Genomic DNA, 18,955 nt, shown 5'->3' with positions numbered 1-18,955 from the left:
CCTCACCACTGCCAAGTACAGGAGCACAATCACTGTCCTCATCCTGCTGGCCACACTATTGCTGATACAGGCCTGGATGCCACTGGCCCTCAAGTAGGCTCACGTTCAGCCATCAGCACTCCCTCTGACCCAGTGCTTTCGAGTCCCTTACGCTTATTTTCCAGCACGATTCCTGTACTTTCAGATTCCTTTTTCTGACCTGCCCCTCAAAACCCCCCATCCAACTGACAACCATCAGTTTCGGGGGACCGGCTGGGAGCGCAGCTCCCCCGCCCTCCCGCCAGTTGATGGTTGGGACGGGGAGGGAAGGCCTCACTCGGCACAGCGGTGCCCGAGGCCGGAGCCCGACACCCGCGGATCAGCGCCGCCAAACGCCAGGCGCAGAACAAGCCGCGGCCCCACCGCCCCTTTCCCTCGGACGGCCCCCGCCCGCCGGGGCCCCGCCCCTGCGCCTTCCCGCGGGGGTGACGCCGCCGCCCCGCGCCGCGGAGGCGGGACCCGGGCACGGCGGGCGTTCGTAAGTTCCTTCCCCCCGCGGCGGTGGGGCCGTGGCCCGGGCTGGGGGCGGGCGGCGCCGGGGCGCGGCTGCCCCGCTCTCTCCCCGCCTGCGGAGCCGGCTGGCGGCCCGGGGCCGGGAAGCAGGAGGGAGGGCTGGCGGCTCCCGGCGGGCCGGGCGCCTCCTCCGGCCCTCACTTGGCGAGCCCGAGGGGTTCCCCGCCGGGCGCTGCGGCCGGAGCTCCGCGCCTGCGGGGCCCTTCGCTCGCCCCGTTACGGCGCAGCCGGACCCGCGGTTCGGCCGAGGTGCCGGGCGGCGCGGAGGGCTCGGCAGCGTCCCCCGGGCCGCCGGGGTGTGTGCGGGCCCTGCCCGGCTCCGCCGCCGGAGCCCGGGAGCGGCGGTGCGGGGCCTGCGGCGCTCGGCCGGGGGCGCCGTGCGAGCTCGGAGCCAGAGCGGTCACCCGGGGCCCGGCGCGGGGGTGTCACCCCGCCAGTGCGGAAACTGCGAGAGGGCGTGACTGCCGTTGCCGGTTCTGATGTTGTAATAAAGACCTTCAGAAAGGCCGCGAATGACCGACTCCTACAAGTCACGACCGCTGTTTGTACAGCTCACGCTGTTTTCAGCGGTGGCCTTAGAGCGTGACCGCTGTGAGGGGTGGCAGTGGGTGCCTCCAGGTTCTGTGGCTCTGGGCCGTGGCAGCATTTGGCTCCTGTGCGGTCCCTGCCAGCGTGAGTCAGAGCTGTGCGCCGAGCTCTCGACTCCGAGACCTGGGCGATGTTTCGTAACCTTGCTGCTGCTTCCATAAAAGTACAAATACGATGCGCAGTCCTCTCGGGCTCCTTACGGTTTGGAAGGAACTGACAGCCGAAGGGGTTTTGTCTTGTGGCTGCAGAAATGGATGCAGTGAATGGGTATAGTGTTTGTGTACAACTAACCTGTCGGCTTATGAATCCATTGGAACTTTTAATAATGACATTAGGAACGTATCCCAGATTCCAAGTGATCACATGTGTCTGGCATAGATAATATAAAAAGAGGGAAGCATTCTAAAGCCACGTAGGAGAGTTTTCAAAAGACTTTGCAAATGAGTGCAGCATGGCAGATTTGAAACAGTATGAAAGATTGGCTTGTTTCAATTGTTTTTTCCCTAAAGTCACGCTCTATTGAAAGACTTACCTAGTTCTGTACCTAAATTAAGATTGATGTGGTGCGTCTTGTGCTCAATTCCTTTCTTCTCTGAGTTAACTTTCAGTAAAGCTTTCTAATATGTAATAAAGTCTCAGTCAACAGCCTACCCCTTAAATGCTGTATAGTTAAGCTAATTATAGTCTTGAATTTTCTTGTACTGATTTATTTGAACCTGTAATACGCCATTAAAAGTGGTCTTTCATGTTATTCCTTAATAAAAAGGAAAAAGGAGGATAACAGGGTAAATGCACAGCTCCCTTGGATCACAGTAGTTTATGTACAGTTTTTTTCCCCCCTAGAACTATTCAGCAATCAAAATATTGAGCTGCTGTTCTTTTGTTTGTTTGTTTTTTCAATACCCTGATTGTAGCTAGTTATTCTTAGTAATAATTTAACTTAATCTTTTTCAAAGCTATTTTTGTGTAAAGCAAAATACATCAGGGATGAGTGCATAATTTTTCTGCTCCAGTAGCTAGAAGAGTTGGATTTTTTCCAAGTTAGAGTTTGTCAAAAGACAGGAAGAGGAAGAAAGAAAGTGTATGATAAGTCATATGTTTAAAATATTTTTCGTAATAATCTAATGTTCTTACTATTTAATTATAAAGATATTCTTGGGGAACGATGATCAGAAGAAAACCAGTGCTATGCACATGGTTTTAGCTTTTGGGCAGGCTGTTAAAGAAATAGAAAGTGTGTGGTAGCTAAAGTTGTAATTGAAGTGTTTTTTCAAAGCATTTAACCAAGAAAATTTCTTGTGTTTCCTGCATCTCATTTGTGAGTGAGAATATCAGAACTAGCAATGACGGGGAGAGGATAGATGAGAGATTTCTGACTTTCTCACATGAAGCCTTAGAAATTTTTAGTGATTGTCACACATATGTTTTTGATGTACAGGTTCAAGGATTATGTTATACTAGATGAGAGGAGTGTTCTTCATCAGTGACTTGGACTGTTTCAAGCATTTTTATGTGCACAGGTAAAACATTTATAGAAGTGGTTTAATGTTTTAAATGTCTTTATTAAACTTGTGATGGTTTTATGTATTTACTTGCACCTAAGGAGGTAGATGATGTCAGGTCAAAGTGAAATAGCCAAATGTTGAATGTAGAACTTGGATTGGAAGCTGACTGGAAATACTACTGCAGCTGCAATTAAAGAAACTTTGGTATTTTAAAAGTGCATGGTAAAATCAGAAATGTAAGAACTTTTATCAGTTATTTCAGCAATATTTATTCAGATATTTATTATTGTAATCTCTAGTCTAAAGTCTGGTTAACGTATGTTATGCCTCAGAGGAGATGCTGTTGTATTGGAGGTAAACGTGTTTTAGTAGAATTCTTGTTTATTTACCCCTTCCTAAAATGTTTCTCTTCTATTAAATCTGATTTACTGTCCTTTGCTAAATATATTTCCTGAGATATTGGAACTTTCTGTTGTTCTTGCTTGTTTGTTTTTTATTTCCTTGAAATAGGAATTAAGATGGATGAAATGTTTCATTGGTCATAGCAGCAACAGGACTTATAAGGTGGGTATGTTTAAAGATTACAGTTAATATCTTTGCAGAGTATTTTGATTTTTGATTCTGTATCCATCTGAGCACAAAGACAGATTTTGCCTCTGTGTTTGAGTTGCTGTTTATTTGCTCATTTAAAATTCTTTAAGGTCAATAAGGGTGTACTCCATTGGGCTTGTACTCCAGGGAAACTAATTGTTTTCATAATTTCCATAAAAGATATTAGTGGTTCAGCAGCAGGAAAGTATGTTTTGATGTTCATCCTTATTAGCAGTCAAGACATTGGCCTTGTTTTCTAAGGCTTAATACTTCATGTTGGTGTTTTAATTCACTTACAAAAATCCAGAACATGCTTTTACTTAAAAAGATTTTTTAAAAACAAATCTAAAACATGACCTTATATTTTACAAGACTAATAGTGGCAAATAAGAGAAACAGTGCTGCTTGAGTAATAATTGAGCCCTTTCTCATAGAGTATTATTTGCATGTTGTCAAAGTTAAATGAATTACAGACTTCTTCACAATGTAACTCACATTAAGTTATGACAGATATCTTTATTTTTATTTTTTATCTTTTATTTTTTAATTTCAAAAATAAAAAGTTGTGGATTTTTTTTATAATTTCGTTCTTTCTTATATTAGTGTAATGACAATTCTTACTGCCAGCTTAAAATGGCATTTGGGGAATGCTGTTGTCTTTGTATTGTATTTGCTCTATCAGTGTTGGTCTTGTCATCTCATGAAACCACAGAACAACTGGGTAGAAACCATCCTATTAAATATCGCAAAGTGGGATATTTGCTAATTAAGTGTGTCTTTGACTTACTGTATTATAGTGTTGTATTTGCTGTATTGGTTTGTCCCTAACTGGCTGATTAAACTTAGTGTCAGTAGTATTCCAGCACAACTTTTTTAAAGGATCGATTTCATGGGTATTGTAATTGAATGTTATAGGGAGTATTAGCATGGTTTGTGTAGCAGTAATTGTAATCTTCCAGTTAATATCAAGAACACAATCAAAACACCATAAACCTAACTGGTGGTAGAACTGTGTATTGAACAAGGATGTGAAAGGGTATCCATTAAGGTGAGACTATCTTTGCTTTGTCACTTCAGTCTTTTACCATTTTAGGAAAGAATGTTTTCCTCACCTAAACTGTGAACTGTTCTTTTTCTCTTTGGTTCTTTTCTTTCATCTTTTTGAAAGCCATACAGTACTGAAAGCCTTGCTTGAAGGGAGGCTGGCTGGTGTTCTCATACCAGAAGAGGTTTAGTACTGAGCTGCCAGTACACCTTGAATTGTTGTACAAATGGAAGGGAAACAGTATAATCAGTAGTTCAGTACATCTTTCAGAATTGTAATGCATTGTGGTCACTTAATTTGTGGTTAAACTTTAATTTTTTGCAGAATGATGAGATTTTTTTTTTCAGGTAATCGTAAAAAGTAAAATTATGGAGTATTGAATCATAAACATGCTTTTTTTGTTTGAAGTGTGACTTTTACTTTTAGAGGCTGCTATAGGATGTTAATTTCTGTGTATTCATCATGTTTCATTCTGTGGGTTAGCAGTTTATTGTTTTTCAGGCAGTCTAGACTCAGGATTGTTGGTTTAGAAGAAATGTCATGGTTAATGCCAGGAAGGGGTTATGTGATGAGCTCCAGAGCTGGACTATCTCAGCCCTGTTGAAGAGCCTCTGTTGCAGCAAGTGACTGGAGAGGCAGGAGTATTCTTATGGCTCACTTGGGTATTTGCCAGGAGGAGCAGGTGCTAAAGAGATGGAAAAGCAGCTTGGAAAATTTGTTTGATAGGTAAAGGAGTCATGGGGGAAAGAAGCTACTTCTGGCAGACTTACTAGGATCTATCAATGAAATTGGTTTGGGATATTATGTTGGTTGTAAGTTACCATTCCAGGGAAAATTTTTGCTGTTCAAGTGTGGGTGGCAGAGCAGTCAGAGCTGTTTCCATACTGTCTTTTTCAGAAGCCCTCTGTTACCAGTAGCTGAATGCCTAAATGTCTGTAGGAATTATTTGTGTTATGTGGCGCCAAAGCAGAAACCAAACCAAAAAAACCCTCAAAGGTGCATTGCCTTAATTTTTGGTGAATTATTCAGCTGTTAAGGACAATTGCAAAAGACTGTATCTCCAAAGAATCTTTCTCTTGGGTCACCACTATGAAAATGGTGTATGATGACAAATTACAGTTTAGACTGATGTCATTGCTATTGTACCTGTGCTTTTTTTCCCCTTCTCTTATACGTATGTTTGTGGTTATTTAGGATGAACTGTAGAAAATAGGGATTTTACAAAAAAGTTACTGATTTTTATAGTTTTGAGCACACTTCAGTCTTCTACTGAATGACGCACAACTTAATTTTGGTGGATCTTTTTGGCCATGACTGGTTAGCTACCCTAGGGGAGACTATTGTCTGCTGCTTGTGAGGGGGTGTAATCTCAGATTTATATCAGGCTGTCCTTTCAAAGAGTGCTATGTACACCGAGACATGAAGTTCTGACAGTTGTTGCTCTTCCTCAGCTCAATCAAAACAGAACTGCTGGTGAAGAAATAAGGTAGATCCATGTTTTTAGGAAGTAGGGCAGTAAAGCTGAACTACCCAGCTTTGGTCTCTGCTGATTATGTGCAGTGTCCTAAAGATAAAACTATATGATCCCCCAAAATACTGTTAGAGAATTAAAAAGGATCAGTCTATAGAAACCTGCATAGTCCTGTTGTATCTGTAAATGCAGTACTCTGTGTGTGATGAATCAAGCACTTGGAAGTTACCCTGCCCAAAAAACAATATGGATATTCAGTGGATTTTGTTGCTTTTGTCATCAACAGATTTTAAGGCTTTACTGAAGCAGGAAAACAAATAGTATTGGATTTAGAAAAAAGGAGCTGTTCTATATTACAGGACTCGAACTGAGACCACCCAAACGCCTTCAGCTGGTTTTTGTTATTTTCACGAATTGTTTGTTCTCTTAGCAGAGTGTTTAAGAACAGAGAGTTGGGTCAATCACTCTATTATGTTTTATCCTAAATGGCAGTATTAAGCAAACTTTACAATATTGTTCATCATTGAGAGAAAAAAAAGTCTTACAGATTCTCTTAGGTTTTTTTTAGTTTCCAGAGAAAAAGAGGGATAGTGATTTCAAATCTTCAAATTATAAATGTAATGCATTGTGTTTTTTGGAAAGTTTTTTCTAGTTTTGTCTGGATTGTACTTTGTAAGGGGCAATCTATTATATTTTATGATATTTAGTAAGTTAATTCAGAGATGTTATATAGTTTCCATAGTTTCCATAGTGTTACATAGTTTCCATAGTAGAATAAGTAGGATGCAGAATATTCTTGTAATCCACATAGTATGAGTTATCTTTTTTATTAGTCTTCATTTTTCAAAGGGTAGGTCTGCTGTATTTTTTACTGACTTGTTTTTTGTGCCAAAGCACGCTTAGTGCCTGATTGAAGACCTAAAAGTCTTGAAGTCCTGGGCAGTTACCTTTGCTTAGTGTGTGTTGGTGTTCTCCTGTAAACCAGTAATTTTCTTTCTGGGAAGGTACCCTAACTGGCAAATGACAAAGATTGGCAGACTGTAATGGGTGAGGTACAAAGAAGAAATTATGCTGAAGGACAAAAATGCAAAGACTACCTGGCCCCAAATGATGTCTTGACATGTTAGTAGTGCCACATACTCAAAGTAGGGGACGGTGTGTTAAAAGCCTTGTTTCTTCTCTTAACTTCTGATACCTGTGTTCATACTTACAATCAAAGTAGACAAAGTGTGGTGGTGTATAAAATGATACAGTAAAAATCAGTGTCTTGCTGTCATACAGCATACCCTCACAGGGGATGTGGTGCTGGATGCCTCTAAAAAGGATGTAGAGAAGAAGGGTATCAGGGAAGAGTCTAAAAGAGGAATCTGTGGGGAAGGAAATTTGCTGTTATAAAGAGAAATTGGTAAAAAAAGAGATTGTTTAACGTTTGAAAGGCAGTGAATATGGAGAAGTATAACACAAGTACACAGAATGATGAATTGTTTGAGAGAAGTAACTCAAAAGCTTTCGTTTTGTTGGTTCATGCTATAAGAATAAGGGGACATTCAGTGAAATTAGGGTGGCAAAGTGAGAAAGGAAACTTGAGAAAGGATATATTTCTTAATAAACTGGTAAGACTGAGCTCTGCAGTCTAGGGATAATTCTAATTTAGAAAAATTCTAATAGAAATTGGATAAGTTAGAGTGCAGGTATATTTACACAGGCTCAGGTTACCTTTTCTCCTGAAAGAATATAATCCCTTATCTTTTTGTCACTTGCAAAATTATTTTTTCCATCATGATTTTTAATAAAGCTCATCTACACACCATGTGCTGATGATGTGAGTAAAGGAATTAAGTCTATCCCTACTTTGTTTATGGGAGAAAGAGTTACAGCATCTCACTAATTTGTTTGTCCCCTTTCTCCGTATTGGGTTATATCTAGATGAGATGCCCCCTAGTATGTCTAGTTCCCTTGGTAGGATGCACTGATTTGCTTTGTTTCTCTTGTAGATGTGGATATTGGAGAACAGATTTTGGGGATTAACATCAGGGTCCTCATGAAACTGGAGAGGATTTATGTAGGCCAGTTGGTTTTGCAACTTGCTACTTGTGAGACACTGTTCTGTTCAGCTTTGATTTTTCTATTGCCTGGGCTTGTGCATTAAGGTGGTGTTCCTGCGGTAATTTAACTCAAGTCAGTACACAAGTTTGTTCTGTACCTAGAGTGATGGAATATTTTGGGAGGATGAAATGAGCTAACGCTGGCCTTCTGTGTCACCTTGCCAACTCCCAGCAAGTATGTAAAAAGTCATAAAAATAGCAGTGGGGGTATCTTAATTAAATGAGCATGCTTGTTGCTCTGCCAGTCTTTTCTCTTGGCATGGTTCAAGTCCTAGAAACTGTTTGCTTTCAGTCTCTATCAAACTCAAATATAAAACTCTGTGATAAAAGCATCAGAAGCAGTGTTCAACAGGAAAAGACTACAGAATCGGCTTTTTCTCATTCCCACTTAAATGTCCTTTTCTCTCTTAGTGCAGGCTGCAGTTTTTACTTTCGTTGTGTTTAGCAGCAGATTGAGTTAAATTTGTTATATTTGGCTCTAGAGCAGCAAAGAGCAGATGTCAGGGAGGTGCCGTGACAGGAATAAAAAAATTCAGCAGGCTTGTGGGAATTTGGGGGTGAGAGGGAAGTCTTCCTCCTATTTTTTCCATGCTTGAATCCGTATTATAACATTAAGAGCTGGCATTCAGTTCAAAACTTGCCATGCTGCAAGGCTTGATGCGTTGACGCAGACATTCTTTCCCACAGCTCAAATTGTGGAAACAGAGTTTATTTATAAAATAAAACATGCCCGTGAAATTATAATTGATACCTTAATTACAGAGAACTTGCCTGAAAGATGGTAACTTAGCAATCCGTGGGACATTTTCCTGGCTTAGAATAGCCACGATTTATACTGAAACATTTTCTCTGTGTGAATCCTAGAAATGGAATTCTACTGTCAAGGCAGAAAAAACTTCAGTAACTGAGAGGTACTCTGCCAGGGATGATAAGTCTAGAATAATAGTCAACTTTTAAACATTATTTACGATTGGAACATTTGAAAAGTAAGCCTTGCTATTTGGGATTGTCACTATTTGAAAAATATGCATTTAAAAGCCACCATTACATGTTGCCAGTCTTTGCATAATCAGGTGGGTCCTGGGTGTTTGTGAAATCCTGGAGAAGTTTCTTGCTTTGGATTATTTCTTTTCACTTTTGTAAATGAACACAATGCTCCGAAAGTCAGTGGTAGCTTCCTTCTTCTTTAAATCTTACCTTATTAAGGGCCATTTCTGAAAACATCTGGTGTAGTGCATTAGTTAGCAGCCTGATTGCTTGTTTGTTTCTCTTTCTTTCTCACATCTTTGTTTTTCATTCATCATCTACTTGCACTACAAGAGTATGTATAGCCACAGTATAGTTTATAGAAACATGAATGCAATGTAATTTGCATCGTATTTGCATTTACATAATTTTGATTGTAGGTTGCTGTATTTGAAAATTCTCTGTTATTGTATGTGTAGAATGATGTACTTGATAATTTCTGGAGGGCTTCTTTTCTGTGATGAAAAAGTTTTATTTACACAGTGATCTGGAGGGGAGGACAGTAATAAATCTACTTTCCTTTGAGATAGTTCTCACTGATCTTGTATTAATGTTCTAGTAAACCACGTTGACTCCTGCTTTGAGTCTTCTATTCTGGTGGTGAAGCTGGACTCTTGTCTGGGTTTGGTAGTAGCTCTTATCATTTGCTGGGGAGATGGGATTTGAAATAAAAGGAATGTATGTTATTGTGCATTTATAAGAATATGGAGTCTGACTTTTTTTAGAAAAGCAATTAGTGTAGTGGGGTCACTTGACAAAAGCATCATACGTGTAAGGTAAATAATGTACATGCTCTGTTCTTCTCTACAGAGTCCTGAGTGGAGTGTGCTGCTGCTCAGGTTTGAGAACAAATCTTCCCATGTGTCTTGCTGATGAACAATGTCAGTGCACTGCTAAAAGAACACAGGACTAACTTGTCTATTGGCTGTAGCATGTTGAGTTCCTTGGTTAGACGGGTAATTTCAGTGACTTGGAAGTGACAGGCCTGGAGATAATTGTGGTCAGAGATGCTCCAAGAGGATTGAGTGAAGTCTTTTGTATTTTAAAATGATAAGGAAGCCAGATTTGATCAACAGCTTCTGGGATGGTTATTCAGACACTGAGTTAGTCAAGTCCAGAGCAGGATTTTTCACCTCTGGCCAGTTTAGAGCATGTTCGACCTAAGGTGAACTGGTGAAACTAACAGTATTGGTGTGTTTGATTAGCGTCATTTAGTTAGTTCAGTTTGCCCTGAACTTAATTTCTTACAGACATGTTTCACTTGGCTGTCAAGTTTCTTTGTTGTCTCAGAAAGGCTTTGTGACCACATAAAAAAGTTAGAAAAATGGCTATGTTGTGGACTCTGTATTTAAAGACTGTGTTCTAGCTCATTTAAGTAATTAAGTATTTGTAAGATTTCTTTTACATGATAAGAGTTTGCTTCAAAAGAAGCATGAAACTGTAGAGTCTGTTTAGGCTAGATCAAGGTTGTACCTGTTTTATTTATTTTTTAATGATTTCTTGCAAGTATCAAACCTACATTTATGTACTAACATGCTCTGAAGATAGCTGGGTATTGTGAGGAAAGCTGATCTAGGGTGTTATTAAGGTATAATTGATCTAACTCACTGTAAAAGTTTTGAAACCTTTTTGATGGTGTTTTTTGCATCTAAAAATTTTCAGATATTTGGTATAAAATATGGTGTTCATTGGAAAGTGAAATTTCTGTTTAATTTTGAAAGGAAGCTTTGTTCATGTTCACGATTAAAGCAGACCAAACTCTACTTTTCTTTTTCAATTTTAAAATTATTCTGCACTTACAGAAATGCAGATACCTTTGAAAGATTTAGCTGATCAGCTTTTGAGAAGCATAAAAATTCCTTAGATTAGGAATAACACTAACGAAATTGATGGAAACTCCTGAATATAGAACTGGTTTCTTCTGGATAATTCTCTTCCTGTTCCAGGAAGCTGTTCATTTTGGAAAAGCAAAAAAATCAAAAACTATGAAGTCTTGGTTATACAAGTTGTGGAATAATGGGTGTTAATTTGACCATCATCAAAAATGCAAGTCAAGGAAAAAAAATAATGAATTGATGGTAATATCTAAGAATTTGTAAAACATCTTCCCCCTAGAAAACAAAAAATAAAAAAATAATTTGTAAAGTGGACTTTACCTGTAGACTATTGCAAGTGTCCCATCAGGGCAATAGGACAGGCTAAGTATCCTGAGTCTTATTTAACTCTGACGGATTTCAGTGATGAGAGATGTAATTAACTTGGGCATGTGAGCCTTTTTTTGTCAAAGTGTAATTATGTTTTAAAGTGTTTGCTGTTTAATAATGGAAACGATTTATTTGAATTGTCTCTTCATAACATTTCAAACATGAAACACTATAAAGACCATTTCCAAAATACTTATTAATAATTGCAAAATTAAAAGGTAAACCCAAAGAATTCATAGATGTTAGTAATGGTTGAGAAAGAATAGCCATGCTTGCCTAATGGAAGATATTCACAGAGAATGGTTTCAGGTTTTCTTTACTGGCCCCTCTCCCTCCCCAAGACTCGTGTGTCAATAGTGTAGTTACCTGATAATTCAGTCATTGGCAATTATTTTTAGAAAGCTCCTCTGGGTTGGGAAGGAGAAGGTGTTTGATGTGTATACTTGCAGTGAGGAAGGCACTGGATGGGAATATTAACTGGTGTTAGGTTGACTGATTGTAGATGTCCTCAAAAGAGGAAGTTTTAAATTTCTATTGAAATTAGTCATATTACAAATAACTGTATTTAGAAGCAGAGTAATTTTCAAAATTAGTATCTTTGGAATTCACTTTTTCATTATAAAGTGGTTTCCCAGGCCCAAAATATGACATTTTTTACTTTAAGGTTTTTAAAGTTAATTACATTTCTTTCTAGACATAAACTGAATGCCAGTAACCTCCCAATTAAAGAGCATTACTTGTAGTGGTACGCTAGAATCATGGAATATCCTGAGTTGGAAGGGGCCCACAAGGATCACTGAGTTCAACTCTTCCAAGTTTTCAGATACGAATTCTACAGAAGTTTTACAAAGAGCAGATATGGCCAGGTGGAAAATGTTGATTTGCAGAGGAATCCTGTGCAATGCCCACTGTTGTGAGCCACAGTGCTGCTTCAGGGTGCAGCAGATGAGTCAGTTACAAATTCATGTGTTGAAAGGAATGCTCAGTTTCTGATGTGCTGCCTACACTGGGGAGGTTCAGGGAACCCTTCCCATGGCTGTTGCCACCAACTCATCTGCATAGTAATAGCCCTTGAAGGTAGCTCCTGGTTTCTGACAGACTTCAGTTAATTCACCTGGCTGAAAATAGGCTGTGGTTTTAGGCACATTAAGCTCAAAAAAAGCATGCAGTATCACTGGGAGTGTTTTGGCTCTACATATACAAGTTGTTTGAAAGCAGACTATCTTGCAACAATACAGAATTTTTTTTTTCTGACCTATGGACGAACAGTGTTATATGCTATGGATAGGTTTGTGTTGCATTTATAGCTGTTGAAAAATTAGTGGTTCATCCACTATTACAGTTTTTTTGGTTAACATCTTGTATGAATATTGTACCGCTGAGTCTTTAATCTGCTGTGGAGACAGACAAATTTAGGAGAAGTGACTTTAATCTTTGAAGAACATGTATTGACTGGGAAAGCTAGTTCAGTTTATTTTTGCAAATCACCAACTCTTAGAAGTGGGATTAAGTTTAGTGCAGGAGAAAATGGAACTTTGTCTCCAGAGTGAGGTCACAGTGCTTGTCTCTTTTCAGCCTTCATCTCAGTAAAATAATAGAAAATATAATTGTTTCATGTTTCAGTTTTATCTCCTGAAGAATGGGAGTTATGGTTACTTGTGCAGGCCATAATGTCAGCAATTACTTCTTGTCCTTGTTGCTTCTTTACTGCACTCTCTGCCCTATTTTCATGCCTGTGTTTGAAATTCTCATGTGCTGCTTTTGTATTTTCTTTTTTTTGCTCCTTGATTTTATATATTTAGAGACTTCACTGAGCAAGTAGCTGAGTAGACTTCAGCCATGCAGGAATTGGTTGTGCAAGTGGCTTTAGTGATGGCAGAATTCACAGAAATCCCACCCAGCATAGATGTGAAGGCAAGGAAGAGGAAACAAAACAGAATCCAACAGAAGAGATGAGAAAAGAAAGACTTGGGTAGCAAAGGAAGGTAGAGTGGAACGCCTGAGTCACAAGGTTGGAAGAAAAGAAGCTGAAGTCATACGCTGGTTTTGGCACTGCAATGTGTGATGATGCTGTTCTGATTTGTAATTTTAGGAACAGCTTAAGAAGTGTGTTGCTTAAATAAGATAATTCACTGATTCCTTTTTTTTAAATTGTAAAAGTATCTTTTAAGCTTATTTTTCAGTAGAGCAGATATACACTAGGACTCATTTCAGGGGAGCTTATTTTCATTTAATGAGGATGTATTCATAGTAATTTTAATAAATAAATTAATAAAAACGCTAGTGTTTGGTTGCTTTATTGCTCATCTATTTTCTGATTGTGGTTATGTGCAGCATTAGGTCCTGGTAGATTTAAAGGAATGCTATTTTCCTTTATGAAGAACTTAGGAAAAAAATCTCTTGTCTCACTAAAATGGATCCCAGTTCTGTGTGAAGGACAGGCATGTATGGGATCACTGTTCACTTTCCAGATTCACACCTGAAGGCTTTCTAACTAGACTGAACTACAGCCAGATCACTCAAGTTCCCCCATGTCCCTAGAGAACAGAAATTGTTTCACCAGCAAATACATTGAGTACTTTGAGCCCATTCTCCTGAGTTACGGGGTTTATTTCAGAATTTGGAAGATTCATTTTTATGAAATAGGTAACTGAGAGAGTTAGCATTCTTGCTTGAGTAATGCCCTACATATTTTGGACAGAGATTTTCCATGACGAAATAAGAACAAGATATTTGACTATCTTCTAGAGGGAACACTGGTCAGCATAAATTTAAGAGAAAAAGTCCAGAGGAGACAACTGACCATTCTTGTGTGGTGCTTGCAACTTTTTCATGTTTCTTCTGGGCTTTAATTATATTGCATATATATGGCAAGAAGAAAGAGCAGGGGGTTTGTTCTTTTCATGGAGGTGTAGCTTTATCACATCGTTGGGAATTTATAGCCTAGTAATATATAGTGTTTTTTCCATTCCTGCATTTTGCAATTGGTTTGTACAGCCTTATAGTCTGGCAGCTAAGAGTTCACTTTTTCACTATTTTTTTTGGCATGAAAGGGTTACTGTTCACATTTCCTGTGTAATTCCTTCTGATCTTGCTGGGCTGTAATTACTTTCTTGATGTTAAACATTCCCAGGCTCCTATAACCTTCTAGCCTGCTTGTACTGGCCAAGTTTGTCCCAGGTGATCATGTGGGCGAACCTCCTGTTTTTAAGGATAAAAATCTCTCCTTCCTGTGTAAGATAGCCTGCATACTCATTCCTTTGCTGTGCAATCCCAAGAGAAATCTTTAAAAAAATAATATTAAGGTAGCACATCACTCTTTTAGAGTCAGACTTAGCAGCCAAAATACATGACAAATCAAGTGTGTGGGTTTAGAATTTGCTGAATCTTGGTTGAGTGACTGTGAGTTCACATTGAAGATTATTTTTTCTTAATACGTTTGGAAAAGAGGTTATGATATAAAAAAGATTTTGACTGTAGCTTCTTACCTTTGACCATATAATTGGCAAATCTTTTTAAGCTTGTTTGAATGTAGAACTACTTAGCTGAGCCTTCAGGATTCTTTCTTCTTTTGAATTCTTTGCAGTAGCTGCATATCTTAAAAAAAAAAAAATAAAAGGGAAAAAACCCCAAATCTTACTCAATTCTGTATTTCCTACATAGTTTAGTTATCCTGTATTTCTTCTGGTTTTCAGTTTTGATTTATAAACAATAAACACAAGGCATTATTTTGTTTTTAAATAGAAGTGACTGTATACTACTGAAAAATGTTGACCTCAGAGGTGTGGAAACTGAAGTGTTCTGTTCTGCAAAGACACCAGAAGGTTTTCTGTGCTGCTCTTCAGCTTTAATGTGCAGGAGACACCTGTAAGAATGCGAGTGAAGTTTGTTTTCCATGACCTTTATGCTGTTTTCTCACAGTGCCAAGAAAGATGAAAGGTTGTGATGGCAGGGTTTTTTTAGGGTATGAGGAGTTGTAATGTGCTGATACATTGACACTGGTGAGTGTTGGGTTGTTTTTTGTTTTGGCTTGGTTTTTTTTTTTGTTACTGACAATGTAGTCAGTAAAAAAATTTTTTTGCTACTGTCAGAGAAAGTAGTTGGACGTTCTGTGCTCTGTTGGTTCGAGAAGTAGCCTGAATTTTGGTACTTCAGTTACAAGCAATCTCATTATCCTATTGTATCTTACTATCCTGTTATAGGTAACTTTTTTTGTCATAATCCTGGTCTTACTAACTTGTGCATTTAATTGGCTGCTTTGTGAAATTCTCAGGCTGCAAGTAATTCTATTTTGTTTAGCTGTATTATTGTACTTGCAGCACAGATACTCAAAAGTCTTCCCAGTAACTGACTGAAGTCTTGTGAATGTGTAACTGTGAGCCCGATGGGATTATATGATTATACCTGGAAGAAAATGGTTTGTAGGTGATAAATTGTATCAGTCTGAGCCCTTTTCTTTGTTTAATTCTCATGCACTCCAATGCCGCTGCTTTACTATATAAATAGAAATTAAAACAGTTGGCATGTGTGTTGTTGACAGTGCTGCTATGCTATGCTGGTGAATGACAGGAAAAATATATTTTAATGAAAATGTCTCTAATCTTTTCAGGAAGTCTTGAATTTGATGCCTTAGTTATAATTGGAATGCAATCAGTATGCTGCCCAGTTCTTAATTGCGTATTCCATCATGTAACTGGGAGCATGGCTGTCAGTTCTATTTTTGTTGCTGAACCCAGATGTTCTTACGGGGTATTATTCAACAGAGAAATCCAGTCCTGGCATAAAGTAGTTGTACAATAGTTATCTTAAAAAACCCCCATGAAGCACTAGGTGAGTGTAACTGGACAGAAAAAGATGCTGCTTGTAATTTCCAATTACACTGTCATTTTATTGTGGCCTGAGGTTTGTTAGGATGCTTCATATGAAGAGGGTTTACCTTTGCGTATCCACTTGGGTATGCGTTGAATATGTTGCAAGTGTGATAGGCTTCCTGTGCAGCAGGGTAATACTTTGGGTAAAGATTTTTTTTTTTTTCCAAAACAGCTTGCTTTCGACTATATATTATGAAAATGCTGATGAATTTAGAACTAGTTGAGAGGCAGATTCTCCCAAAGACTGTTTTCCATCTAATAGGATGTATAGTTCATCTTGCCATTCTCTTTACCTGTTTAATTTTGCTTCTGCTTAGATGGAGTGACAATATCCCCCCACAGCCCCCTCCCCCCCCCCCGGGACTAGCTCTTGAGAGGCTTTGGAGGGATATCTCAGAGGGACAGGACAAAAGATTCCAAAAGAGGCTCTTACCCCAGAATCATTTCAAGGCGTTTATTCTTGAAGGGTTCCAGGGGCAAGAGAAAGAACAAGGAAGTACAGGGGTCTTATCTAGTCTCCCACTCTGGGAGGATGGCTGGCACTCAGCCAGTTAGGTCAAGAAAGGAAGGAAAGGTCCAACCATATGGTTACAGGCATTAGGGATTTTGGGGGGAAAAACCATTCCCCAGAGAAATACAACAATGGAGGAAGAGAATTACTCACTATTTTGTAATTAAAGGTAACCTATTTTGAGTTTATTTTATAACATACTTAAAATGTAGCGGACCAGACTCTCCATTATGAATTTCACCTTTGTGGTGGAAAGTACCATGAGTGGTAATGAATTTTCTTCCATGAGAAATTTGTGGTTTCAGAGTCTACGTGAATTGCCCCTTGCTTTTTGTATAGAAGTCATGTTACGGGATCTAAGCTGGTTCTGTTTATTCTCTGTGTGTGTGTGCGCATGTTGATCTTCTAGTGATTTAACTTAAAACTCTTGTGGACTTAGATGTCTGTAATGTACTAGAGGCAAGGTGATGCCTATAGCTGTGATGCAGGGAAGAATTGGATCTAATCTTAAATGTATTTAGTGCAGAGAAAAAAAATCTTTGGCTTTAACAAGCTTCTGTAGAAATAAGGAATTTTTTGAATTAGGGGAGCTTTTAAGCTTTCAGACAATGTAGTCAACTGTATTTTTATATTCAGAGTTGTGCAAGTTCTCTCTTAGGGAGGATAAGTAAATTACTGTTGTGACAAAATGCATAGATGTGTCTAGGATTTGATAGTAATTAATTCATTTTGCTTATCTAAGGAAAGATTAGGTGCCTCAGTTTGAAACTGGCTATAAAAAGTAAAATGTAAACAAACTTAGCACACATCCAGTTAATAGCACATTTGGTAGAACTGAGGGCACTTTGTTTTCAAGTGCAGTGGTTTCTCACTTTTAGTGTTCACCCTGAAGCTGCTTAGTCACAGAGTGCCTCTTGACTACATTTTTAAGGGCAGTTCTTATCTCCATGGCTTTCTTGACTTGAACTGTATATATGATAGTCTTTAAGTACTGCTAAAATGTTGATGAATTATGTTGTTTGCGATTGGTGCACAAGAAGAATCATAGAATATCCTGAGTTGGAAGAGACCCACAAGGATCATCAAAGTCCAGCTCCTGGGCCTTCACAGGGCAGCCCCAAGAGTCACACCTGTCCCTTAGTGTCTGAACACTTCTTGACCTCTGTCAGGCTCGGTGCTGTGACAACTTCCCTGGAGAGCCTATTCCAGTGCCCAGCCACCCTCTGGGTGAAGAACCTTTTCCTAATATTCAACCTACACAACTTCAGGCCATTCCCTTGGATCCTGCCACTGGTCACCACAGAGGTCAGTGTCTGCCTCTCCTCTTCCCTCATGAGGAAGCTGTAGACTGGAATGAGAACTCCCCTCAGTCTTGTCCAGACCAAGTGACCTCAGCCACTCCTCATACGGCTTTCCCTCAAGGCCCATCAGTATTTTCGTTGCTCTCCTTTTTACACTTTCTATCAGCTTTATTTCTTATATTGTGGTGCCCAAAACTGCACACAGGCCTCAAGAAGAGGCTGTGCCCATGCAGAGCAGAGTGGGAGAATCCCCTCTATGCCTGATGCACCAGGGAGGCCCCGCAGAGAGATCTCAACAAATTAGGGGCCTGGGCAATCACCAGCCACATGAAGTTCAGCAAGGCAAAGTGCTGGACTGTTCCTGGACAACCCTGACTGTAGAGACTGGGCAACGAGAGGCTGGAGAGCTGTGCCACAGAAAGGGACCCGGGGGTCCTGGTCCACGGCAAGTTGAACATGAGCCAGCAGTGCCCTGGCAGCCAGGAGGGCCAACCCTGTCCTGGGGGACATCAGACACAGGCGGGCAAGGGAGGGGATTGTCCTGCTCTGCTCTGTGCTGGGGAGGCCTCACCTCGAGTGCTGGGGGCAGTTTTGGATGCCACAATATAAGAAAGATACAGAAGGGTTAGAAAGCATAAAAAGGAGAGACACAAAGATGGTGAAGGGCCCTGAGGGGAAGCCGTGTGGAGAGCAGCTGAGATGCCTTGGTCTGTTCAGCCTGCGGAGGAGGAGACTGAGGGGAGACCTCACTGCAGTCTTGTGAGGGGAAGAGGAGGGACCAGGCACTGATCTCTTCTCTGGTGACCAGTGACAGGACATGAGGGAATGGCCTGAAGTTGTGTCAAGGGAGGTTTAGACTGGGTATCCAGAAAAGGTTTTTCACCCAGAAGGTGGTTGGTCACCGGGACAGGCTCCCCAGGGAAGTGGTCACAGTACCAAGCCTGATGGAATTCAAGAAGCATTAAGGCAATGCTCTTATGCACCTGGTGTGACTCTTGGGGGTGGTGCAGTGCGGGGCTGGGTGTTGGACTCTGTCATCCTTGCGCGTCTCTTCCAACTCAGCTTATTCTGTTTTTCTGTATTTTTAAGGCTTTTTAATTTTATGGTTTTGGATGAGCCGTCATGAAAACAGAGAACCTTACAAGGTATTTAGCAATTTGAAAGATGTTAGGAAACAGAATACAC

The 18,955-nt window shown here is 40.0% G+C and overlaps 1 protein-coding gene across 4 annotated transcripts in view; it reads left to right on the top strand.

The window, feature by feature from the left end:
- Nucleotides 1-469: 469 nt before the first annotated feature.
- The window catches only part of ZNF438 (zinc finger protein 438), a 51,927-nt gene continuing 33,441 nt past the window's right edge, over nt 470-18,955 (top strand). For 3 of the 4 annotated variants that reach the window (XM_066199844.1, XM_066199834.1, XM_066199819.1), the window contains exons 1-3: nt 470-517; nt 2,579-2,660; nt 3,156-3,209. The gene's annotated coding sequence lies outside the window, so the exon portion shown is untranslated. Of the gene's footprint in view, nt 518-906; nt 1,408-2,578; nt 2,661-3,155; nt 3,210-18,955 lie in introns of those variants that run through there. The other variant, XM_066199826.1, reaches the window with a different exon arrangement.

The sequence above is a fragment of the Chamaea fasciata genome, unplaced genomic scaffold (genome assembly GCF_029207755.1).
Source record: "Chamaea fasciata isolate MVZ Bird 193981 ecotype frontalis unplaced genomic scaffold, bChaFas1.0.hap1 SCAF_1, whole genome shotgun sequence".
Classification (NCBI taxonomy): domain Eukaryota; kingdom Metazoa; phylum Chordata; class Aves; order Passeriformes; family Sylviidae; genus Chamaea; species Chamaea fasciata.
Note: the sequence above shows the minus strand (reverse complement) of the source record. Positions and strands in the feature narration are given on the sequence as shown.